This window comes from Rhinoderma darwinii, chromosome 2 (genome assembly GCF_050947455.1).
Source record: "Rhinoderma darwinii isolate aRhiDar2 chromosome 2, aRhiDar2.hap1, whole genome shotgun sequence".
Classification (NCBI taxonomy): domain Eukaryota; kingdom Metazoa; phylum Chordata; class Amphibia; order Anura; family Rhinodermatidae; genus Rhinoderma; species Rhinoderma darwinii.
In genome coordinates, this window is record NC_134688.1 from 83,736,735 (window position 1) to 83,762,824 (window position 26,090).

A 26,090-nucleotide genomic window follows, 5' to 3' on the forward strand; every position below is an offset into this window, starting at 1 on the left:
ATAGCGTCAGGGAATTTAGCGTCAGGAATCCGTCACCGTACTTAGATCTAGCGTTAGGGGTCCATCACCGTAGTTAGGTTTAGCATCAGGGAAGCTCGGAATAATCTAGTTAGGGTTAGTGTCAGGCAGCCGTCACTGTAGTTAGGTTTAGTGTCAGGGAAGCGCGGAATAATCTAGTTAGGTTAAGTGTCAGGGAATAGTCGCCGTAGTTAGGTTTAGTCTCAGGGATGTTCAAATTAATTCTAGTTATGTTTAGTGTTGGGAACCCTCGCCCTAGTTAGGATTAGTCTCAAGGAAGCCCACTCGTTCTATAAAAACTAAATTTTTGGGGGCTAATTTAGATAGCAGCCTATTGCTCCTAGTTAGGGAAGCAAACAAACATATCCCAATTGACATTTACTGCCGAAGAGGCATATTAATTTCTTGCCTCCGACACAGACTCGTCGGATGGTGAGACTCTGTTTTATTTATCAACCACCTCATCCAGTGATGAAGAACAGGAACCCCCTAGGAGACACCCCAGGACCACCACCACAGTTGAAAACCCGGGCGAAATTACCCCGCCGCAGTTGAAACCCTCGAGCGAAGTGACCCCTCCGCAGTTGAAACCTCTTAGCGAAGTGACCCCATTTGGAGCCCCACACCAGACATTTATGAGCCCCAAATCCCAGAGTACACGGGCAGCCCAGTGATTAAATTTAATATGGCAGGGCTCAGTGAAATTGACTTTTTCAAGTTCTTCATCACTGAAGACTTTATAGAGCTTATGGTCTCCCAGACAAATTTATATGCCCAACAGTATATTACTAAGAACCACACATTATTTTTTGCCCAATCCCACAGGTGGACCCCTGTAGACGCAGCAGAGTTGGGCAAGTTCTGGGGACTTCACTTGAACATGGGGCTTCTGAAAAAGCCATCCATTACGACCTACTGGAGCACGGACATCTTATACTACACCCCGATGTACCGTTTGGCCATGTTCAGGATGCATTATGAGGCAATACTTCACTTCTTACATTATATTGATAATGAGCAGTGCCCACGCCGAGATGACTCCAGTTTTGACCGTTTGTATAAACTGAAACCCCTATTAGAGCATTTCAGTGCCCGGTTTGCCCAAGCATACACCCCCGAGAAGTGTATTTATATTGATGAGTCCTTGGTACATTTTAAAGGGAGGCTTCAATTCTGCCAGTACCGGCCGAGTAAGAGGGCAAGGTGTTTTTGTGACGATGTATAAGCTGTGCGAGAGTGCATCAAGGTACACGTACAAATTTAGGATATATAAAGGGAAGAACACCAGTATTCAGCCCCCAGAATGCCCCCCCCCCCCTTATTGGGAGTTAATGCAAAATTTGTGTGGGATTTGGTGCACCCACTGCTGGACCAGGGTTACCAACTCTACCTGGATAATTTTTATACCAGCATCCCACTCTTCAAGTGCCTCGCTTCCAGAAGTACTGTGGCATGCGGCACTGCTAGAAGAAATCTGAGAGGCCTCCCTAAGACTCTGCTTGGGCAAATACTCAGGAGGGGTGAGAGCAGGGCACAATCTAGCAGCAATATATTGTGTGTCAAATACAAGGACAAGAGAGATGTCTTTGTATTGACAACAATACATGGCCAAACCAGTACCCATATACCTGTACAAGGTGCCAGTACAGAGACCCCCAAACCAGACTGCATCCTGGACTACAATAGGTACATGGGAGGGGTGGACTTGTCAGATCAAGTCCTGAAGCCATACAGTGCCATGCGGAAATCGAGGGTGTGGTATAAGAAGCTGGCCATGTACATCATACAGATGGCATTGTACAATGCATACGTGCTACATCGATGTGCAGGCCAGAGGGGAACTTTCCTGGAATTTCAAGAGGTGGTTATCAAGAACCTAATCTTTAGGGACCAAGAAGGGGGGGCACCCAGTACTTCTGGAAGCAAGGCCACACGCATTGTACCAGAGAAACACTTTCCAGGAGAAGTTCCCCAAACTGGCAAGAAGGGAAAAAGTCAAAAGAGGTAAAAAGTCTGCTATAAGAGGGGGATAAGGAAGGACACAATATATCAATGTGACACGTGTCCCGAAAAACCAGGGCTCTGTATGAAAGAGTGTTTTAAAATTTATCATGCATTCCTTGATTTTTAATCTACCCCAGTTTTACTTACCAAGATGCACTCCGCACAGCTTATCCCCCTCATCTTTCCCTTCTGAGCCCTGCTGTGTGCCCAGGCAGCTGTTTACAGCCACATGTAGGGTATTGCCATACCCAGGGAACCCACATTACAGTTTATGGGGTGTATGTCTCCGGTGGCTCATGCTGGGCACAATATATCGGAAACTAAAATGGCATATATGTATAGAAAATTGCAAATCTCACTCTGCACCATCTGCTGCGCATTATCTTTTACACAATACCTGTGGGGTCAAAATGCTCACTACACCTCTAGATGAATGCCTTAAGGGGCGTAGTTTTTAAAACAGGATCACTTCTCTGGGGTTTCAACTGTACTAGTACCTCAGGGGCCAGGGGCGTAGCTAAAGGCTCATGGGCCCCGATGCAAAGGTTCTTCTTGGATCCCCCCAAACTTCTCAGTGCCGATGGCCCGCAGCTTTCAGCTGCATCGCTGGGTTTCCTAAGTGATCCAACAATGCAGCACTAGCAGCCAGGTGCGTCACTAAGGACTTAAAACATCAGGGGGAATAGCCCCAATACATATGTGCCCCCCTCCCCAAAAAATGTTGTACGTGTATGAATATGTGCATATATATATATATATATATATATATATATATATATATATGAGACAGCATATCTATAACACTACGAACCTAAAGTTATGGACAAGATTAGATACAGCGGCTTAGCAGACAGTAGCACACAATATAGGATTAGATACAGTGGCTCAACAAACAGTATCACACATGATAGGATTAGACACAGCGGCTCAGCAGACAGTATCACACATGATAGGATTAGATATAGGGCCCAGCAGACAGTATCACACATTATACGATTAGATATAGGGCCCAGCTCGCTGACATTGCGGCTACAACGCTGGACCCACGAAAGTTAAGAATAATAATTATTTTCCTTTTTGACGTGTCAAAAAAATGGATAACGAGGGTTGTGTGGAATTTTTATTTCAATAAAATATTTTATCTATGTCTTTGTATTTGTTTAAACTTTATAACTACCACCTTAGTAATAGATGCTGGCTGATTCACAACGCCCATTACTAAGGGGGGGGACTTAATGTTAGACATGAAGAGGTTAATAATAATCCCCATTATTACCCTGGTACCCAGCGCCACCAGGAAGAGCTGGGTATGATCTAGTACCCGACCATCTGTAGTGAAGGTCGGGCACTGGGGTGGCCGCAGTCTGGTATTATTAGGCTGGGAAAGGCCAAAAACTTTGACCCTTCCCACCCTGGTAATGCTGGGCTGCTGCTATGTTGTGTCTGCTGTCCAATTATTTATTTTAAAAAAATGACGTGGGGTCCCCCTCATTTTTCATAACCAGCCAGATACAACACAGCAGCAGCAAGCTAGCATTACCAGGGTGGGAAGGGCCACTGTTTTTGGCCTTTCCCAGCCTAATAATACCAGCCTGCGGTCACCACAGTGCCCGACCATCACTACAGATGGTCGGGTACTGGATCGTATCTGGCTTTTCCTGGCACCCCTGGTGGCGGTGGGTACTGGGGTAACAATGTTAATAGTGTTAGTCTTTTTACCGGCTAACACTAAGCCCCGCCTTAGTAACGGACGCTGTCAATCTGTCAGCGGCCATTAGTAAGCTGGTAGCGATAAAGTTTAAAAAAAATACAAAGACATAGAAAAAATAGATTTATTGAAATAAAACACCCCCACACAACCCTCATTAACCATTTTATTGAGAATAAAACAGCCGTCATCTAAGTAGTCCTCGAATCCGACGAACAACCGAACCTGTAAAAAAACATTAGTAAGGGCCCGTTCACATCACCGCTGCCCTTCGGTTGAAGGGTTCCTTCGGGTTAACCCCTCAACAGAAAGGCAAACTGAAACCTCCGCTTCCTTTCCCCTCACCATTGATCTCAATGGTGACGGAAATGTTGCTAAAGATTTCCATTTGTCACCGTTGTGGCAGGGTCCGTTGTTTTGCATTGTCGACTGCGCTATTGATTCCGTCAAAACAACGGAACCCGTTCACAACGGTGACAAATGGACACCATTAGCAAAGTTTCCATCACCATTGAGATCAATGTGATGCAAACGGAAGTTAAGGTTTCCGTTTGCCTTTACGTTGAGGGGTTAACCAGACGGAACCCCTCAACGGAAGGGCAGCGGTGATGTGAACAAGGCCCATGTGCATGTGTGATACTGTTTGTTGGACCCTGTATCTAAGCCAAATGTAGGCTTAGATACAGGGTCCTGCAGACAGTATTCTTATGCAGTATAAGCTGGGGCCCTGTATCTAAGCCTAACACACGGTAGGCTTTAAAGGTGGTCCAGTCCCTAAACATTGATGGCATATCCTCAGTATAGGCCATCAATAGCTGATGGGTCGGGTCAGACTCCCGGGACCCCCACCAATCAGTTTTGAAGGGGTTGCAGCCGCTCGTACGAGTGCTGCTTCCCCTTCATTTCCCTCACTTGCTCACACTGAGTGTGAGAAAGTGACCGGAATGAAGGGGAAGTAGCGCTCGTACGAGCGGCTGCAACCCCTTCAAAATAGCTGATTAGTGGGGGTCCCGGGTGTCGGACCCCAACCCATCAGCAAGACACTAAAATTAAACTAACCTCTTCTTTGGCCGCAGGTCCTCACTCCATCAAGTGTCGGGATTCTGTGCACAGCGCATAGTGTCGTGACGTTATGCGTTGCGCACAGCGCTGTGACGTCAGAACCTCTGATGCGCTCCAGGAAGAGGAGGGGTAAGTACTGTCAGTTACTATAGTAACATGGGCCCGTGTAGTTTATTACATAGGCCCCAGTTACTATAGTAACTTTTTATTGATGTGGTGCGGGGGGCCGTGGGCCCCCCGGGCTTCTGGGCCCGGTCGCAATTGCAACTGCTGCGACCCCTATAGTTACGCCACTATTAGGGGCTTCTGCATACATGACTTAGCACCAGAAAATCCCCAGAAGGCCAAATGGTGATCCTTTCGTTCTGAGCCCTCCCACGGGCTCAAACGGCAGTTTATCACCACAAATGGGGTATTGCCGCACTCAGGAAAAATTGGGCAACAAAATTAGGTATTTTATTAATTGTGAAAATAAGAAATTTTGAGTCAAAACTACATCTTATTGGAAAAAATTAAATTTTTTTAAATTCACAGCCCAATTCAAATAAATTCTGTGAAAAAAAAACCTGTGGGGTCTAAATGGTCACCACACCCATAAATGAATTCCTTGAGGGGTGTAGTTTCCAAAATGGGGTCACTTCTGGTGGGTTTCCATTGCTTTGATACCTCTGGGGCTCTGCAAATGCGACATGGCACCTGAAAACCAATCCAGCAAACTCTGCACTCCAAAGAACACAAAGCGCGCCTTCCCTTCTGAGGCCTCCCATGGGCCCAAACGGCAGTTTATCACCACAAATGGGGTATTGCTGCACTCAGGAGAGTGGGGTATTTTGTTACCTGTGAAAATAAGAAATTTTGATAAAAAATTACATCTTATTGGAAAAAATGTAATTTTTTAAATTTCACAGCCCAATTCAAATACGTGCTGTGAAAAAACTGTGGGGTCAAAATGGTAACGACAACCATAAATGAATTCCTTGAGGGTGTAGTTTCCAAATTGGGTCACTTTTGGGGGATTCCTGCTGTTTTGGCACCTCAACACCTCTTCAAACCTGGCATGCTGCCTAAAATATATTCTAATAAAAAAAGAGGCCCCAAAATGCACTAGGTGCTTCTTTGCTTCTGGGGCCTGTGTTTTAGTCCGCGAGCACACTAGAGCCACATGTGGGACATTTCTAAAAACTGCAGAATCTGAACAATACAAATTTAGTAGTGTCTCTCTGGTAAAAAACCTTCTGTGTTACAGAAAAAAAATTGAATAATATTGAAATTCAGCAAGAAAAATTACATTTGCAAATTTCACCTCCACATTCCTGTGACATGCCTAAAGGGTAAAAACAAAAACTTTCTAAATGTTTTTTTGAGTACTTTGAGGGGTCTAGTTTTTAAAATGGGGTGTTTTATGGGGGTTTCTAATACATAGGCCCCTCAAAGCCACTTCAGATCTGAACACGTACCTTAAGAGAAATTGCTGTTTATGTTCTAAGCCTTGTAACATCCAAGAAAAATAAAAGAATGTTCAAAAAACGGCAAATCTAAAGTACACATATGTGAAATGTGAACTAGTAACTATTTTGGGTGGTATAACCATCTGTTTTACAAGCAGATGCATTTAAATTCTGAAAAATGCTATTTTTTCCAAATTTTCTCTGAATTTTGTAATTTTTGACAAATAAACACTGAATATATCGACCAAATTTTACCACTAATATAAAGCCCAATGTCTCATAAGAAAACAATCTCAGAATCGCTTGGATAGGTTTAAGCATTCCGAAGTTATTACCAAATAAAGTGAAACATGTCAGATTTAAAAAATGGGCTCTGAGCCTTAAGGCCAAAACAAGGCTGCGTCCTTAAGGGGTTAAAGGGACGCTAAGCCTAGAAATCAACAACTCCAGAAATTATTTTCTCGCTTCCGGGGAGGCCCTACTTTCATTCCTGCCTCAGAGAAACATACTGTATATGAAGGTAAAATATTTTATCATTTTTGCCCAGCAATATATTCTGGCCCAGATTTCTTGAAAGCTTTGCCAAGCATATTTAAGCAAGATAAAATGAGTCCATCCTTGCCGTAAAAGTAATAGGTCATTCTGCTGATGTTTTTTAGGGAACCTTTAAGCAAGCTCTAAGGAACCCCAGGGTTCCAGGGAATACTGGATGGGAAACGCTGAGATATATGATGAGATATATGATGAGATATATTATGCACTAACCTAACAGAAAATGATGGATTAGTGTGCTTAAAATTGTCTACATTGACCAGATTTTATAGTCAGATAAGTTTCTGTCCAGATGATAACACATTCCCTGATATGAGAATACAACGCTATGAGAGCCCAGCATTTTTTTCTTACAACATGATTTAAACGGGGTGTAAACAGTAAATGGATAAAGATCAATGCTGACTGGTGGATAAGATTGTGCTAGGTCTTCCTGCTGGTGCTGGGGGGGGGGGGGCTAGGTATTTACACTCTGGACCAGAGTTTCCCAACCTTTTCAGGCTCGAGGCACTCCAGGAAAAAAAAATTCTCAGGGCACCCCTACCAAAAACTGTTTACAAAACAACAAAAAATGGCTAAAAACAAGCAGTACACTCTTAGGGTATGTTCACACAATGTTTTTTTGTAAGGCAGAAACTAAAAATCTGCCTCCAAATTCGTTTAGGAATTTTGAGGCAGATTTTGAATTGACAGCGTTGTTTGACTTTTTTTTTTTGCTGTCTTTTTTGCCCACTTTTTTTTAAGCCGTTGAAGCAAATGCAAAAACCGCAGACAAAAAAAGCGCCAAACGAGCGCCGCAGGTTTTTCTGCCTCCTATTAATTTCAATGGGAGGTCAGAGGCGGAAACCACTCGAAGACCATCAGCCCCCACCCACAGTAATGACCATCAGCCCCCCACTCACAGTAATGACCATCAGCCCCCACTCACAGTAATGACCATCAGCCCCCCACTCACAGTAATGACCATCAGCCCCCCACTCACAGTAATGACCATCAGCCCCCCACTCACAGTAATGACCATCAGCCCCCCACTCACAGTAAAATGACCATCAGCCCCCAACTCACAGTAAAATGACCATCAGCCCCCCACTCACAGTAAAATGACCATCAGCCGCCCACTCACAGTAATGACCATCAGCCCCCCATTCACAGTAATGACCATCAGCCCCCCACTCACAGTAATGACCATCAGCCCCCCACTCACAGTATAATGACCCCTCAGTAAAGAGACCATAAGCCCCCTCCAGTAAAGTGACCATCAGCCTCAGCCCCCCTCCCAGTAAAGTCACCATCAGTCTCCGTCCGTCCGTCCGTCCCCCCCCCCGTCCCCCCCCCCCCCCCCGATAAAATGACAATCTGCCCCTCTAGTAAAGTGAAAAGTGACCATCACTGAGAGAAAGTGTGCTTATTCCTGGGGAAGGAATAAATAAGGAGCTATAAGAACAACAACTCCCAGCATGCCCAGGCTATTATTATGTGATATCAATGGACATTACAGGGAGGAGATATAAGAGGAGAGAACTACAACTCCCAGCATGTTCAGGATGTTATGTGATATCAGAGAAAGTTTACAGAAGGAGGAGGTAGAAGAGGAGAGAACTACAACTTCCAGCATGTCCAGGCTGTTATGAGATATCAGAGGACATTACAGGGAGGAGGTATAAGAGGAGAGAACTACAACTCCCAGCATGCCCAGACTGTTATTATGTGATATCAGAGGACATTACAGGGAGGAGGTATAAGAGGAGAGAACTACAACTCCCAGCATGCCCAGACTGTTATTATGTGATATCAGAGGACATTACAGGGAGGAGGTATAAGTGGAGAGGACTACAACTACCAGAATGTCCAGACTGTTATTATGGGATATCAGAGGACATTACAGGAAGGAGGTATAAGTGGAGAGGACTACAACTACCAGAATGTCCAGGATGTTATTATGGGATATCAGAGGACATTACAGGGAGGAGGTATAAGAGGAGAGGACTACAACTACCAGCATGTCCAGGACGTTATTATGGGATATCAGAGGACATTTCAGAGAGGAGGTATAAGAGGAGAGGAATACAACTACCAGCATGTCCAGGACGTTATTGTGGGATATCAGAGGACATTACAGAGAGGAGGTATAAGAGGAGAGGACTACAACTTCCGGCATTCCCCTGGCTCCATTTCTCACACAACTGCTAACAAAGTAAAGAAAAAAAAACACTTACCCTGCCCAGTGTTAATGGCTCCTCTCCCTCCGTCAGGCTTCTAGTGGGAAGTGGTGGGCGGTACTCGTAACAGATGTCCACGCGTCACGTCTGCTACAACGTCGGGGGCGGAGCTTGTAGCAAAAAAAATATATCTTTTTTTTTAAATGTTTTTTTTTTTTTGCAGTGGATGAGCGGAGTGCCGCGGCACCCCTGGACGGCTCTCGCGGTACCCCAGGGTTCCGCGGCACCCCGGTTGGGAACCACTGCTCTGGACACAGAGCAGTTGACATAACTAGAACAGGAACCCCACATCAGAAAATACTAGGAAAACATGATGACAGCATGGGGTTGAGAGTATTCCTAAGAACATTACATACATAGCTATTTTTTTGTGACAGTTTGCAATCCCTTAAAAGAAAATAAAAATATATTGTTTTAGACCTGATGGCTGATTTGTCATACGGCTGTCTAGCTGGAACCAATATGATTATCAATGAAATAGTAAAATCTCTCTAGTTATGCAAAGCTCTTATGACCCCATGCCATTCGTGAAAAGACCCTGTTAGGGTTGAAACGTTCCAAGGTCATGTTTGGTGAATAAATAAGAACACTTTCTTTTAACTGGAGTGCTGCAGTCATTCTCTTTTATTATGGATATGTAAGTTCCTTTGGACTTGGGACTATTTGGCTGCGTGCTTCTCTTATGCTGGTAGTGTTGCTGAATATCTACTATTTGGACCCAAGCCAACTGGGTCATTTTTATTTTTTAATTAAGCCATTCCCACCCTGTGCCATTAGCCCGTAAGTTTACATGTTGCCTTTGATGGCAGTGCACCATCAACAGCATTAGGCCTTATTTACACGAGCGTGTGCGTTTTGCGCGCGAAAACCACGCTGCGTATTGCGCGCGTTGCCTTTGCGTTTGCACTGCGTATACGCAGCGTTGTTGCGTTTTAAACGCGCACACGACCAGCGTTTGCAACGCGCGTAAAAAACGCAGCGGTGATTAATGCGAGGCCAGCCTACAAATAGGCCTGCTGGCCCAACCCCTGCTTGCTGGGAAAACAGGTTTTGCACCTTAATTTTCGCCTCTGCAGAAACCCCAGTGTGTGTTTCTCCATTGAAGTTGTGATTGGCTTTGCACGGCACACTTATGCCTTCTCAGTCGCTGGCACGTGTGCTTCTTGCCTGGATGATCTCGCGTCGTTTTGGGGAGCGTCGACCCATGCTGCAGCACCAGACGGGTGTAAGATGTCGCATTTGGGTTCATCCACTTGTGGCCCAACGTACGACCAAAGGCCATTTCCATACCCTGTATGAGGACTTACGCCGGCATCCAGAAAAATTTAGAGCGTTCTGTCGCTTGTCTGTGGCCACATTTGACCTTCTGGTTGAGCAGATTCGCCCTGGCATCACCAACAAGAATACCAACATGAGACGCTGCATTTCACCTGAGGAACGTCTGCTTTTGACCTTGAGGTATGTGTGCAGTTGCAATTACTTAGTCAATGACGCTGTCAGTTTTAGCAGCCACCCCTAACATGTGTTGTGGCTTTCTTTTTCTTTCTCTTTGCTTTCTAGATTTCTGGCCACAGGCAATAGTTATCATTCGTTACATTTCGAATTTCTTTTGGGAGTGACCACCATTTAGTTCATTGTCACATCCACCTGTGTCGTGTTGTGGCAGAGGTTAAAGACCACGGTCATGCCTCAGCCCACGACAGAACAGTGGCTAAGAATTTCAGAGGGATTTCTTAGAGCAAGTCAATTTCCGAATTGCATTGGTGCCCTAGACGGCAAACACATTCGGATGAAAAAGCCCCCACGCAGTGGCTCGCGATACTATAACTACAAACAGTTTTTTTATATGGTATTGTTTGCCTTGGCGGACACAAATTATTGTTTCACTATTGTTGACATCGGCTCGTATGGAAGCTCTGCAGATGCCCGCATATTCCGTTCATCAAGAATGGGGAAGCGACTCGTGAATAATCGACTGGCGGTGCCGGAACCTTCCATCCTCCCTGGCTCCAGCGGTCCCCCAATCCCGTATGTCATCGTGGCGGATGAGGGGTTTGCCCTGACAAGGCAAGTCATGCGGCCTTTTGCAAGAAGGGGCTTGGATGAGTGTCGGCGCATGTTCAATCTCCGCCTAGGCCGAGCTCGTAGATGTGTGGAATGTGCCTTTGGCATTATGTCGAACAGGTGGCGGGTCTTTCTGACGACAATGCAATTGTCCATGCAGAATGTGACACGTGTTATACAAGCGTGTGTCGTTCTGCATAACTTCTGCCGCATTAATGATGCAAGCTTTGATGCAGAATATATCCTAACACATGCAGCCACCAGCAACAATGCCCCGGCTATTCCTCTCGGCTGATCTCTCACATCCGGCCTTCGAGTGCGGGATACTTTGGCGGCATATTTCGAGTGCCCATCAGGAGCCGCACCGTGGGAGCGTGATGACCTTTGAAGGGTTGTCTCTTTTGGAGGCTTCAGGACACAGGTCCCAAGTGGCCAGTGTTTGTTGTATTTCTTTTTGTTCGTGTAGGGTTAGGGACTCGCAAAACATGAGGACCCTTGACGCGGGTTGCGAGCTTACATCTGTCGGAGTTTGATCAGGATATTTGCCATTTGGAAACATGATTTCAGGAGATAGAATGATGGTCGGCCAAAAGTTAGGCGAGTCCAATTGCGTCGCACGCGCGTATATTACGCTCATGTAAATGATGCCTTAGGCTGTCACTCTGACAACTTGATCCTGTAGTGTGTCAGGGAACTGAAATACTCAGTTCCCGCTCAGTAGAAGTCCTGAAGACAGCGCTTACATTGAGCGCTGTGTTCCTAAACGCAGAAGCCGCTGCTTCTGCATTGGAGTGATTGTTCTCGTACCCCATGACATCATTAATGAAGTCACAGGGATTACCTATACAGAGGAGGCTCAGGGCATGCAGGGGATATCTATGTTTTCTCTGCATGTCTCTGTATACAGATCTGTATATGGGTACAGCAGGGAACACAAAGATCATGTTTTACCTGCTAAACTAAGCCCCAATATTGTAAAATAAATAAATTAACAAATAAATATAGTAAATTAAAAGTGCACAATGCGTCCAAACCACCCACACCAGTATTAGACATACTATATGACACAAACGCATTTTGCATGGGGCGTTCACTGCTCAGGCATTAATAGATTCATATAATGCAGAGTGTAAGTTAACCCAACCATACAATAATTATTCCCGACACCAACTTTTTGCCTGTTCTACACCAATCTGCTTAAGCGCATTCACTAAAAAATGTCTGTACTTGATGATTATCACCCATGTGCAGGGGCTGTGTTAAAAGCTAAAGAGGTGAGATACATGTAAAGATAAACTAAGCTAAAGCTTGGTTCTTTGTTCTTGGAGATGTACAGATTTTATATGTTACAAAATGTACACATATTTGGCATCGCTATGCACGGGATAAGTAGAGGATTCGTTTTTTGGGGTAAATATTATTTATTGAACTAATGTGAATTTTTTTCCCTGATTATAAGGGTAAATCATACCTTTAAGGCTGGGTCCCAACGGGTCAGATACGACCTAGAATCTGCAGTGAATTCCACCCATGAAACCACACCAAATTGTGGTGCAGTTTTTCAGGCGAAATCTCCACCGCTGAAACCAGCACTTTAAAAAAAAAATTACAAATAGATAGACTCCAAACGCATAATCATTATAGGCTAGGTGAAGTTTGGGACACCAACTTCCCCCCATATTTTACCATATAGACTGCTCCATGATTATTAAACCAGGGGTACCCCCTGAGGAAGCAACTAAAACAGCGAAACGCGCGTTGGGGTTTCTGTGGCGGATCCAACACGGACCTGTAAACACCTTCTGTTCACTAGAATGGGTAAGACGGCATTTCTTGATTACTCACCATAGATACTGATTGCTCCCTATGTGACTCTCCCTATTGGTATTAGCCTATGTATATATGGAATTTAGAGGATATTGTGGATCATCAGTTTGTAACCCATTGGGGATGAGATATTATATACAATCTTTGTGGTTAGCAAATGCAGCTTGCATTCTATGTTTCTACACTTTTTTAATCAGTTATATCCGTGCTGAATTCTGTATCACCACAGTGTTAGTACTAGAGTCTTATATTTACATGTTTTTAAATGTATGCTATTTTGTGTAATAAAGTTGATACATTCTTATATATATTCTGACTACGAGCTCTATTTTTCTTCAGTATACTTTAAAAAAAAAGTCTATACTTACCTTGGCTGTTGTCATGGCGACGCGTCCCACTGTTCTCCGTGCAGTCCGGTCTCCTGGTATCATGCTGCAGCCCATGTGACTGCTGCAGCCTGTGAATAGAAGAAAATGTCGCTATGACATCGACCGCACTGTAAAGCCTTATTCACACGAATGTGTCCGTTTCGCGCGCGTAAAAAATGCAGCGTTTTTCTTGCGTTGCAGTTCCGTGTGACATCCGTGTACAGTGCGTGTCTGCGTTTTTTACCCACGTATGTCATCCGTATGTCACATGTTTATTATGTCAGCAAAATAAACTGAAGGAGGTGTTTTTCTTTTTCTCATAATTTCTTTAGCAACAGATGTGCGTAGTGTGCTGTCCGTGATTTCCACGCACCAATTGACTTCAATGGGTGTGTAATGCGCAAAAAACGCACAAAAATAGGACACACGTTGCGTGAAAAACACTGAGTGTCTGAATGTCCCCATTGACTTGCATAGGTCCGTGTGACATCCGTTGTTTTAACGCGCGTAACACGGATGTGAAATACGCTCGTGTGAATAAGGCCTTAGTGTTAACTTTTTTTATTCATTTTACACAAAAAAAGGGTGTCTTTGTTCTTCGATTTTTGCGGCGGAATGGCAGCGTTTCCGCCGCAAAAGTCGCAACGCTTGGTTGTTTGTTGCGGGTTTTACGTCCCTATTGAAATCAATGGTGGAAACCCATACAGAAGAGCAACTAATCCGCTGCAGAAATTGACATGCAGGTCAATTTAAGAACGTTTTCCCTGCAGATTTTTTCTGCAGCATGTGCATGACATTTGTTTAAATCTCATTCACTTTACTGCTACTGTAAATGCTGCGGAATATCCATTTCCATTGTGGAAATTCCCCAGTGTTTACGCTTCGTCGGAACCCAACCTAAGAATGAGAGCTGCAAAAAAAAACAGGTTTTTCATCCAAAAATCTTATAACCATAAATTTTGTGGTCAAACTAAAATAGTGACATATTATCAGCCACCATTACATAACATGATGTCGAACATCTCAGTATAAGGCCTTATTCACACGAGCGTAGTTCACGTCCGTGATACGCGTGTGAAAATCACGCGTGTGAAAATCACGCGCGTCGCGCGAACCTATGTAACTCAATGGGGCCGTTCAGACAGTCCGTGATTTTCACACAGCGTATGTCCGCTGCGTAAAACTCACGACATGTCCTATACTTCACCGTTTTTTGCGCATCACGCACCCCTTGAAGTCAATGGGTACGTGAAAATCACGCACGGCACACGGAAGCACTTCTGTGTGCCGCGTGAGATCCGTGCTACATTTGTTAAATAAATGAAGGTAAAAATAAAAGCACCTCAGTTTCTGTTTCTAAACATAAAAACAGAGTGTCGTAACGATGCCATATGCACGAAAATCACGCAGCCACGCAGCACATGCTGATGACACGCGCAACTGCAGCGCACAAAAAACGCAGCGTCTTTTGCGCACGCTAAAACGCACACGTTCGTGTGAATAAGGCCTGAGCACTACAGCTAAGTATTTGAATCCTCATTGAAGCCTCTACATTACTGAAGACAGGTTTGGACAAACATGAGTCAATCTACAAGAGATAAATGGTTTCACAGGAAGCGTAGTCCTGCTGACTACATGGGATTTCTGTTCACAATTATGTTTCATTTGTTCTGATGGGGGTGATTCAGGGTGATGGTATCATGTGCTCTTTTAATGTCTTTCTCCTTGCCCTGATGCTCATATTTATCCCATTTGTATAATATGCTTTCACAACACTGACCTATTTCTTCAAGTTGTGATTTGTAACATTTTGTTGCCTGAAAATATCATAGCAAGCGATTAGTTAAAATATCATTTCCCTTTTCTTGATCTTTAATTGGTCTTCAACCCCGTATGACAAGAGGTTTTTTTTTTTAATTTATGTTCCACTACTCTAATGAAGTTGGTTCAACCAGTTAAATTTACCCTGCAATGGAATCCCCCCCAATTCTAATTCATCATAATTATAATTCTCCCATGTATGGTAATGCCATATATCTTTGTCCAATATAAGATGTACCCATAACATCCAAAAACTAAAGTGCCCTTTGGGATGCTGCATTTTGTATACCTATTCCAAAATGACTGTAGCATTCCTTAATAGGATTACATACAAAAACTGAATGCCAACTTGATCACTACTTGAACCCAGATATCTCCAGGACTTCACAAACAATTACATGCATATGTCTCAATCATATTAAAAATTATTTTATACGTTTCACCTGTAAACTTTCTAAAGTAAGTTTAGTGGTCCTCTAAGGGCTTTAAAGGGCTTATCGCATATTTCAATCTCTCTGCATTTGCCTCAAAATGGAAAAATGACAAACTGTTCCATGTACTTACCTTACCAATTCCGTTCCGGTTCTTCTTCGTCAATCTTGTGCATCCCCCGCCACTCCTGTTGTTTCTCTGTGCACGCTGACATGTCATTCACAGTAACAGCAGGTGACCATAAGGACCAATCGTTGACCACATCAATAATGTCACTATTATTTTTCTAATGTATACCCAAATGAGAAGATTTATAATTCCTTGAAAATCCCTAGGGTACAAAACAACACTAAGTTACGGTAAATATATCTTTTAAAAAAACCTGAAATATTTAGTTTGTAAGGACTCAATGAGGGCAACCTATAATTTTACAAGATACATATGTATTGGTATTGGGTATAGAGTTTGGGTGAATATGTTTTGGCTTTTTTGTCCAGAGATGGAGCTGCTTCATCATGTGAACCAGCATAGGGAGATGCCTAGAATGGACCCCACTTACTTTTTTTTTTTAACAATATGGATCACTTCAGGCATCATTTTGTTGTGTCATAGTGTTTGGCACTCCCCCCCCCCCCCCCCCCCCCCCTCTCTCAAAAGAAATGGCAGGAGAATTCTGCAATTTGTCAAAATGCATCTTTTTTTTTTTTTATTGAACATTGATTTTTATAAAAAATAAAAATATGCAATCACAGTGTGAAAATATACAAAGAGTAGATTTCTACCGTTAATCTGTTTTCCCTTAGTCCTAGCAGCAGCACAATAATGGGGTATCTGCCCCTGTGAACTAGTAGGACAGATGGAATCTTTAATTTAATAAAACTGAGTCTCCTCCCTACATAATAAGGACATCCAGCCCCTCCAGCCGTGTGTTTTTTATAAAGTAGTAGCCTTAGTTAGGGCGGGAAGCTTGTGCTGCTGCTAGGACTTAGAGAAAACAGATTAACGTTAGAAATATACTCTTCCCTTACGTCCTGCAGCAGCACAATAATGGGGATTGAGCAAGAAGTAACCCCATAGGGAGGGCCCTCTTGACTGGTGGAACCCAAGATTGACTGCTCAAGAGCCGTCTCTTCGGAGAACTAAAATTCAGCCCATAATGGTTGATAAATATTAAGTGCGAGCTCCAAGCTGCACAGTAAATCTGATCCAGCGGGATCAATCTTTATTCAGCCCAAGAGGTGTCCACTGCTCTAGTAGGGTTTTTTTAGACTAAATTAGGTGAATCGGAGATCTACTGTAAACCAGACTACTGGCCTCTACACTTCATCTACCCAGGGTAGGTTTAGTGGATTTTTAAGTCTTTGTTTCTTTCTGGGAACAATAAATTCTCAACCTTCCTAATCTCTTACTCCAAGCCAACTAGATCTCAAGACAACAGCAGAGATCTAGGAATGGGGATTATGTTGCTGATGAGAGGAAGAGACATGCCAGAACACAGGAAGGGAGTTGACCTGATTTTAGGTTACAAAATGAAGAACTTTGGAGTGAAGTCTGGAAGTAGCTTCAGCAAGACCATGTCCTGGAGGAATCTGATGTATGAATCCACTGATGACAAGGCTTGAAGTTCCCCTGTTCTGACAGAAGTTCTGATTAAGGGCGGACACCCATCATGTGCAATCTGTGCAGATGCACAGGAGCCCAGTATAATACAATTGAGGGACCGAGACAGCGGCTCACTGTTAGGCCCCATGCCCACTTCAGTTTTTTTCTTCAGGGTGCTATCCATTTTTGTCACTGATAGCACCCTGAACCCATTTATTTCAATGGGGCCATGCACACTTCAGTTTTTTTGACGGTCCGCTGCTCCGTTCCGTTCCAAAGTAGAGCATGTCCTACTTTGGTCCGAGAATCCGTGACCGTGAGGCCCATGCAAGTCAATGGGGCCGTAAAAAAAACTGAAGGCACACGGAAGGCATCCGTGTGCCGTCCGTGTGTGACGGAGCTGTTGCCTAGCAACCGCCGGGTGGGCAGGAAAACATTACAAAAATATTACACTAATCGGCAGCCACTTGACTCTATCAATCACTGATAGAGAAAAGAGGCTGCTGATTAAAAATAAAATAAAAAGCATTTCATACGTACCCGGTCGTTGACTTGGTGATGAGTCCCTCTTCTTCCTCCAGTCCGACCTTCTTTTCTCACGCGGCAGCCTGTGATTGGCTGCAGAGGCCGCTGCAGCCTGTGATTGGCTGCAGAGGCGGTCACATGGGATGAAGCGTCATCCCTGGAGGCCGGCCTTCTGACGTCATCCTGACGTGCGTGACCGCCGCTGCAGCCAATCACAGGCTGACATGGATGAAACGTCATCGCTGGAGGCCGGACAGGAGGAATGTAAGTATGAACTTATTTTTTTTTTTATTACATTAAAATTGTATTTTCCGTGCGCCGAGCATGGTAGTGTCAAGGTTGCTGAAAGAGTTACCGCCGATCAGTGCAGCCCATTAACTCTTTCAGCACCCTGGACAGTACCATGCTCGGCGCACGGAAACGGAAACATGGAGTGCACACGGAAACCACACAGCTGCTAAAACGGGTTCACGGACCCGTCAAAAGCGGCCGTGAAAATGGTGATGTAAGTGTGCACGAGGCCTTACTGGTGCACTGATGGAATGACACAACGTAGTGTGCCATGGTAAAATACTGGAGAGTATGGGGTCCTACACACCCCACCCCCTACACGGGGCTCTCCACAAACCTATGTACGCCTTCGATTATGACCAGAAGTAAATAATCTCTTAGAATAGGTAATTATGTGGGACCTCTTCCAGAGGTTCAGAGGTAGTTGATCATAAACCTATTAGGAGTAACGCAAAATCTCATTTTGCAATAGGTCTGGGGAAAACAGGTCTAATTTAGCAGATGGTTTCAGGAACCTTTTCACCAAGGGCTCTTGTGACAAGGATCTTACCCAAATGTGGACCTGGACTAAATCTTGGACCTTTCAGGTCAATATACTCAGTCCTCTCTCGAATCCTTCCTGTTGGAAGTGTAGGATGTTGTTAAAGCACGGGCCACTATCCATTCCCTGAGTGGAATAGGAAGCTGAAAACAATAAATTTGCCCATTGTGTAAGTCTTCTTGGTAGTTCCAGAACTGGACTGTGGGCAGGTCTTCATGGAGAGCCCTTTAGCTTCTAAAGAGGCTGGTCAACCTCCAAGCTGTCAGGTTAAGACTCTTCTGGTCCTGGCAGAGTTTGAGTGCTATGACACCAAGTTCTGCACTGGGGAAGTCTCCAGTAACACCCTCGACTCATCTAAATGAGGTGGGAATACCATGACCTCTGTGGCCATGAACAGTATGATGGCTTTTACCGTGGCCTGGTCTTGCCTTATTGCTTTTACCGTGTCCTGGTCTTGCCTTATTTTCATCTAATCACTGGGTATCAAGGAAATCGGAGGGAAAACGTAGGCCAGCCTGAACCTTCTAGGGATAGACAGGGCATCCACTTCCAAGGGATTGTCACCCTGACAAAGGGAGAGAATGTTTCCACCTTGGCGCTGAACCTGTTGGCCATGAGATTGATCTCTGGCACTTCCCACATCCTGGTGATCTGCTTGAAGATCTCTAGATTCAGAGATATTACTCCCGGAGTGTTAGCCCTTGACTCAGTCAGAGCCTTGTATATATACAGCAGAGGATTGGTAGGTTCAACTCTGTCCATATCAAGATCTTTCCCACCTTCCTGAGAAGGGCTTCTGATCGGGTACCCCCCTGCCTGATGTTATAGTGTCTGACCTTACACGGACTGTCTTCACCTGAGCTTTGAGTTCCTTTAGGATCAAGGGCATCTAGAGGGGACTCTTTGAGGCCCGGTCTGTATACCACTCTAGGAGTATTCCCAATCTAGTTGAAATGCATCTGTAATCAACAAGATCCAAAACCCTGGACCAGGCATCTCACGTCCCTAAGATGTTTCCACATCTGATGGATTCATGAATTTGGAATGATAGGATGCACCTATTGTTCAACCACTCCAGGTTGTATTACCTTTCGGTTCTGGATATCTTTCTGGAGGGGTTGCCAGTGCCCTAAGAACTGCCTCTGCAGCTGCTGACATGAACATAAGACCCTCCGCTGCAAATATTCTTTCCTGCCAAGCAGGCAGAGGGAGAATATCTCCTGGGAATTTATGACAAAGCCTACGAACGTCCTTGATCTTGCTGGACCAATGTCTGACCTTCCCAATTTATTAACCAACAGCGTTGGGATTGCTGGACAGTAGTTTGAAGATGGAGCATCAAATGAATCGTCCAGATATTGAACAACCACAGGTATCCCCTGTGTTCCTACAGACAGCTATAGCGGTCACCACTTTAGAAAAGGTGTGAGGAACCGAAGAGATCTTGAAGAAAAGAGCTGTGAATTGCAGGGAGCTTGACACTGACTCATATCTACACAGCTATTCTTTGCCATTTTTTCTGCCTCTCAGAAAATATCTATATGAAGGTCTGAATCCTTCAAGACTAGGGGGGGCCATGACATCTCATTTCCATGGATGTAATTGTCTCCTATTTGACTTTTCTTCTTTCTGAAGAATAGGAGGTCGATACCTTTCCTTCATTTGTCCCAAAAGGCTTAGGGGGGAGAATTGCAGGAGAATACACTCCAGTTCCTCTCAGAAACACCGCCTCCAGGGTGAAATGCAGCTTAACGCAGAGCCCTAGACTGCTCGGTCATCCTGATTAACTTTATTAAGGGCTATGGAACCTCTTAATCCCCTTCTAGGGAACCTTGTTCCGCCTCGGTATTGACTTCTGTGATGTCAGAGAAAGTTTCACGTTGAACTACTTGGACTCACTGCGGTAATGGTTCTCCCTTCTTGTCAGAGAAGGTCTCTAAACCCTTAGTCAGCTCGGACACTCAGAGTCTATTGACTCCCATAGTCCTGTCTGACAAACTTACCTGTTGGGATAGTATCACCCAGGTAGTCAGAGGTGAAATTGATGACATCATCACATGTAACCCTGGCATTTATATCACCTTGGATCTGTTCAAATCCATTTTTGGTGAGTCTTGGAGATTTCCAGAAGTCAATGGAACTAGGTACAGATTCCCAGCCAGCTCTCACACGCTGGACATGCGAGGATTCAAGCTGAGTAACGTCTCCGATCTGACGAGAGCAGGCACCTACAGCCTAGCCTGACTTTGTCTGTCAGGAAATGCTGGGAGTTGCAGTTCCACAACAGCTTGAGTGAAAAAGGTTGCTGTGCACTTCCTAATAGGTCATCACCATGGATTCCCAGCCAGTCTCCCACGCTGGTACTTGCGAGTACTTAAGCTGTGTAACTTCTGCGATCTGAAGAGAGCAGGCACATACAGCTCAGAATGGCCATTGACTTCGTAATGATTTGTGCCACTGGCCCTGCTCAGCAGAGTAGGCCCTTCAGCAGGTACAATAGCCAGGATGGTTTTGGCAATAGCCATAAAATCTTGGAGAAGGCCCTCACTGCTTAAATGTAGCTCCTCCAAAGGAAACATTGACCATATTCAAGATGTTTCCTCTTCTGCCATCATAGCTTTGTGTCTGTTCGGCTATTTCCGGAAATAAATGTATCGGTGTACGGACTCAATAGAAAGTCTATGAGCCAGTACTCCGATACATCGGCTTTCCGTAAAAAGCCGAACAGATACGAAGTGGCTGAGCGCTCACACGAGCACTTCAGCTGCTTCGTTCTAGAGATTGGTGGGTGTCTCAGTGCTCGGTCCCCCACCAATCCAAACTTCTGACATGTCACTAGACATGTCAGAAGTTTGTCAAACGTTTGGCTACACTTTAAGGTGCATTTTTGTAACAACAGCTAAACCCTAAATAGCAGGTTACAGCAGCAGTCTCCAGACTGAATAGGGTGAAAACACCCTTAGTACGTCTCGCAAGAATGTCAGAAGTTCAGCATAACAACATGAAAACAGTAACACAATGCAAACAAGTAGTGCAAACCCATCTTGTCCAAGTCCAAAGGACAGATAAGTAGGAGGGGCTCGATGTCCTTATGTAGGGAGGAGACTCCAGATGATTAGTTTGATTAAATTAAAGATTCCATCTGTCCTAAAAGTTCACAGGGGCAGAGATACCCCATTATTGTGCTACTGCAGGACGTAAGGGAAGTATGAGTTATAAGTCAGTACAATATCGAAACCATTGAACAATAAATGTGCGGAAGAAAACATACAAAGTGTAGGAATACCTTAGGAATCAAAGATCATACAAGTCTTTTGGGAGGTTGTTAAATTAATTTTCAAGCCAAAGACTCCAGTTGGAGAAAAACGCACGTTTGTTATTATAATCATTTGCATACATCAATTCAAACAAGCAGTTATCATTACTTCCCTGAATAATTAACTTAAAGAGGCTCTGTCACCAGAATAAAAAGGCTCTATCTCCTACATCAGTTTATCGGCGCTGGAATGTATTTACTAGCAATGTGTTTTTATTTTAAAAACGATGTTTTTTAACAAAGTTATGGCGTTTAGAACATTTATGCAAATGAGGTCCTTAATGCCCAACTGGGCGTTTTTTAATTTTCAACCAAGTGGGCGTATGACAAAGAGGGGTATGACGCTGGCCAATCCGCATCATACACCTCTCTGCCTTACACCCAAGCTAGATTCACTGAGCAGCGTGATCTCGCGAGACCGCGCTGTGACGTCACTTCATCTGAAGACAACATCTTTCGTCTCCCTACAGGCCGATGAGAAGTCCCAGTCGTCGGATCGGTAGTAGCAGATGCCTGGAGGGAGACGAAAGATGTTGTCTTCATACGCAGGGATGAAGGACCTGTGTGCGGAAGTGACATCGCAGCGCGGTCTCGCGAGATCACGCTGCTCAGTGAATCTAGCTTGGGTGTAAGGCAGAGAGGTGTATGATGCAGATTGGCCAGCGTCATACACCTCTTTGTCATACGCCCACTTGGTTAAAAATTAAAAAACGCCCAGTTGGGCATTAAGGACCTCATTTGCATAAATGTTCTAAACGCAATAACTTTGTTATCGTTTTTAAAATAGAAACACATTGCTAGTAACTACATTCCAGCGCCGATAAACTGATGTAGGAGATAGAGCCTTTTTATTCTGGTGACAGAGCCTCTTTAAGTGATGGGTAGATGTCCTCTTTCCAAAACTGGGCAATTTTTAATCTTGTTGCAATAAATGCATGCTTTTACCTATCCAAGCGATTCTGAGATTGTTTTCTCGTGACATGTTGTACTTTATGTTAGTGAAAAAATTTGGTCGATAATTTCGTTATTTATTTCTGAAAAATACCAAAATTTTGCAAAAATGTGCAAAAATTAGCATTTTTCTAAATTGAAACATATCTGCTTGTAAAACAAATAGTAATACCACACAAAATAGTTACTAGTTATTTCCCATATGTCTAATTTATGTTTGCATCGTTTTTTGAACGTTCTTTTTTTTTCTAGGACGTTACAAGGCTTAGAACTTTAGCAGCAATTTCTCATATTTTAAAGAAAATTTCAAAACACCATTTTTTCAGGGACCAGTTCAGTTCTGAAGTGGCTTTGAGGGCCTTATATATTAGAAAATCCCCAGAAGTCACCTCATTTTGAAAACTGCACCCCTCAAGGTATTCGAATCAGCATTCACAAAGTGTTTTAACCCTTTAGGCGTTTCACAGGAATTAAAGCAATGTAGAGGTGACATTTTAAATTTTTTATTTTTTTTTGTCGAAATTAATTTCTAATAAAAAAAAATTTTGTAACACAAAAGGTTTTACCCGAGAAATGCAACTCAATATTTTATTGCCCAGATTCTGCAGTTTTTAGAAATATCCCACACGTGGCCCTAGTGTACTAATGGCCTGAAACACAGGCCTCAGAAACAAAGGAGCACCCAGTGGATTTTGGGCCTCCTATTTTTTAGAATATATTTTAGGCACCTTGTCAGGTTTGAAGAGGTCTTGTGGTGCCAAAACAGTGGAAACACCCCAAAAGTTACCCCATTTTGGAAACTACACCCCTCAAGGAATGTATCTAGGGGTATCGTTAGCATTTTGACCACACATGTTTTTCGCTAAATATATTGGAATTAGTCTGTAAAAATAAAAATCTACTTTTTTTTCTGAAAAAACATAGAAATTTTTAATATTTACAAGGAATAATGAAGAAAATGCACCCCAACCTTTGTAAAGCAATGTCTCCCGATTAGGGTAATACCCCATATGTGGTAATAAACTGCTGATTGGACCCACAGCAATGCTCAGAAGGGAAGGAGCGCCATTTGGATTTTGGAGCACAGATTTTGCTGGATTGGTTTTCGGTGCCATTTCGCATTTGAAATACCCCAAAAGTTACCCCATTTTGAAAACTACACTGCTCAAGGAATTTATCTAGAGGTTTAGTTAGCACACAGGTTTTTTGCAGAATTTAGTGGAATTAGGCCGTGAAAATTAAAATTGACTTTTTTTCTGAAAAAGCATAGAAATGTACAATTTTTACAAGGAATAAAGGAAAAAAAGAACCACAATATTTGTAAAGCATTTTCTCCTGATTACGGCAATACCCCATATGTGGTAATAAACTGCTGATTGGACCCATGGCAGAGGTCAGAAGGGAAGGAGAGTCATTTGGATTTTGGAGCACGGATTTTGCTGGATTGGTTTTCGGTGCCATGTCGCGTTTGCAACGCCCTGGAGGAACCAAAACAGTGGAAACCCCCCAAGTTACCCCATTTTGGAAACACATCTCAAGGAATTTTTCTAGGGGTATAGTTAGCATTTAGACCCTACGGGTCTTTTGCAGAATTTATTAGAATTAGGCCACGAAAATGAATATCATACTTGTTTTCCACTAAAATGTTGATAAAGGGATAAAGGAGAAAAAAATAACCAATTTTTGTAAAGCAATTTCTCCCGAGTACGTAAATACCCCACAGGGGTCATAAATTTTTTTCATTAGAAATGAATTAACCCTTTCAGGACTGATCCATTTTTTGCTTTCTTATTTTTGTTTTTCACTCCCCGCCTTCCAAGAGCTATAACTTTTTTCTTTTTCCGTCAATAGAGTGGTGTGAGGGCTTATTTCTTGTGGGAGGAATTTTAGTTTCTATTGACACCATTTAAAGTGCCATAAAATGACCTATGAAACTGAAAAAAAAATATTTGCGGGCTGATATAGGAAAAAAATCTGATTCCATTTTTTGGGGTTTTCGTTTTTATAGCTTTCGCAGTGCGGTAAAAATGAAAACTTTACTTTATTCTGTGGCTCAATACAATTACGGTGATACCAAATTGATACCGTTTTTTTTTATATTATACTAATTTTACAAAGAAAAATTTATTTGTTAAAATAAAAATTGTTTTGTTTCACCTCATTCTGAGAGCCGTAACTTTTTTATTTTTCGGTTGATTGAGCAATGGGAGGTCTAATTTTTTGCGGGACGAGCTGAAATTTTCATTGGTACAATTTTTTGGTACATAAAAAGTGATCAAAAAGTCGTATTACATTTTTTTTTGAGAGCTAAGGTGACAAAAAAAAAAACTGCGATTTTGGCGGGTTCAATTATTTAAGTTTTTTACGGTGTTCACCGTGTGAGTTAAATAATGGTATATTGTAATAGTTTGGCCTTTTACGGACGTAGCGATACCAATTTTGTTTATTTTTTTACATTTTTTTTTAACTTTAAACTTTTTTCTTTCTCACTACTAATAACTAATTCTTCTACACATTTTATTAGTCCCCTTAGGGGACTTGAACCAGCGATCATTGGATGTGGGCACAAACTGCTGTTTGGGCACGCTGCAGGGCTCAGAACGGAGGGACGCCATTTTGGTTTCGGAGCGCAGATTTTGCTTGGTAATAGTTCTGTTTGGGGTATTGCTGGTATTTCAGTTTATAATGTGGGGGCATATGTAATCTGTGTGGAGTACATCAGGGCATAATAAGAGGGTATAATAATGCGGTAAATAAATAATAATCCGCAGATATGTGGCCAGTGTTCCACTGATAAATGGCATCCGATCTTATCCTATTTTGGAACACTGCACATTTTGCATCACCATATTCTGAGAGCCAGAACTTTTTATTTTTTCACCACCGGAGCTGTGTGAGGGTTTATTTGTTGCGGGACAATCTGTACTTTTCATAGGTACCATTTTGGGGTACATGCAATTTTTTTGCAAGCTGGGTGACCAAAAACTAGCAATTCTGACAATGTTTTTTAGTTTATTTTTTGCGGCGTTCACCGTGTGCTATAAATGACATTTTACTTTATTCTGCGGGTCGGTACGATTACGGCGATATCATATGTATATAGTTTTTTTATGTTTTGCAGCGTTTGTGCAATAAAATCACTATTTTTTATAAAATAATTAATTTTCTGTGTCACCATATTCTGAGAGCCATAACTTTTTTATTTTTTAGTCAAAAAAGCTGTGTAAGGGCCTGTTTATTGCGGGACGGGTTGTAGTTTTTATTGGTACTATTTTCGGCTACATGCAACTTTTTTGATCACTTTTTATTCTCTATTTTGAGAGGGGTGGTGACCAAAAAAT

At 43.1% G+C, this 26,090-nt stretch overlaps 1 long non-coding RNA gene across 2 annotated transcripts in view; it reads right to left on the reverse strand.

The window, feature by feature from the left end:
- Positions 1–26,090, reverse strand: part of LOC142742273 (uncharacterized) — a 150,773-nt gene that overhangs the window by 61,027 nt on the left and 63,656 nt on the right. For both annotated transcript variants that reach the window (XR_012881335.1, XR_012881336.1), the window contains 2 exons: positions 15,656–15,854; positions 13,271–13,359 (listed from right to left, as the gene is read on the reverse strand). This is a non-coding gene — a long non-coding RNA (uncharacterized LOC142742273). The remainder of the gene's footprint in view (positions 1–13,270; positions 13,360–15,655; positions 15,855–26,090) is intronic.